At 32.9% G+C, this 1,013-nt stretch overlaps 1 pseudogene; it reads left to right on the top strand.

The window, feature by feature from the left end:
- The window catches only part of LOC116102067, a 56,760-nt pseudogene that overhangs the window by 17,212 nt on the left and 38,535 nt on the right, over positions 1-1,013 (top strand).

The raw sequence follows: 1,013 nt of genomic DNA, 5'->3' as shown, positions 1-1,013 counted from the left end.
GGCTAACACCAGTCCTGCAATTATTCAAACCATGAGGCTGTCTCAGCTGGTCTTCACTATACATTGTCTGGAATCCTGAAGAAGGAGGCTGTAATGCTGGTAAAGGAATGAATTGGATAGCTAAAGAAGAGCAAGGACAAGCAAGCAAAGAACAAAGAGCTTCTGTCTTGCATATTCTTTCTTCAGGCTGACACAAGTAGTTTTGGCTAAAATTAGAGGTAGATCTTCCCACCTAAGAAGATCCAGATTAATGTTGAGTAATCATAACTTCAAATGATTTAAAATTTTTAATTGAGAAAATCCATCACTGGTGTACCCAATAAATTGAGTTTTAATTATTTCCAAACGTAGTCAGTAAGAAACAAAAATAGCCATTACAACAGTCCATTGCAGATATATTTGGGAAATAGCCTTATGGTCAACAACAGAGAAGAGGATAAAGGAGATGTGATGTGTAAAAACAAGGGGAAATTTATTCATAAAAATGAAATTATGCTGTCCATAGGAAAACAATTCAGTGGACACTATCATGACTTAACTAGGCTCAGTAAATTCTATTTTCTTTCATACCTATATGTCCTAGATCATACCTCTATAACTGTAATCCTGCATGTATATGTTTCATACAATTGAAAGAAAATCCCTGCAATAACAAAATGAATATGAGCTATATTGAGAGGTGAGAAATGTACAAGTTTTTGGAATGGAAGGAGGGTGTGCTTAGTACTCGGTATGTACTTCAAGATATACCTTGTCCAGTTAATTAAAAACTCAAAAATAATTATAGCACAACTATAGCATTTTCTCAATTGATTTAATATTAAATATTTCTTAAGTTTAATTTCATATAGAATACAATTAAAACTAAATCATCACAGTGAAGAAAACATGAGAATAAAATAACCAACTTAACATCTAGTGTATGTCAAAAAACACTTTGATACAAAGATCTTGGCAGCTCTTACATTACATAGCCATAATATAGAGAAATTTCCATATCCTTCTCCCTCTGA

The sequence above is a fragment of the Mastomys coucha genome, unplaced genomic scaffold, assembly GCF_008632895.1.
Source record: "Mastomys coucha isolate ucsf_1 unplaced genomic scaffold, UCSF_Mcou_1 pScaffold21, whole genome shotgun sequence".
In the NCBI taxonomy this organism is placed as follows: Eukaryota; Metazoa; Chordata; class Mammalia; order Rodentia; family Muridae; genus Mastomys; species Mastomys coucha.
This window is presented reverse-complemented; position numbering and strand designations above follow the sequence as displayed.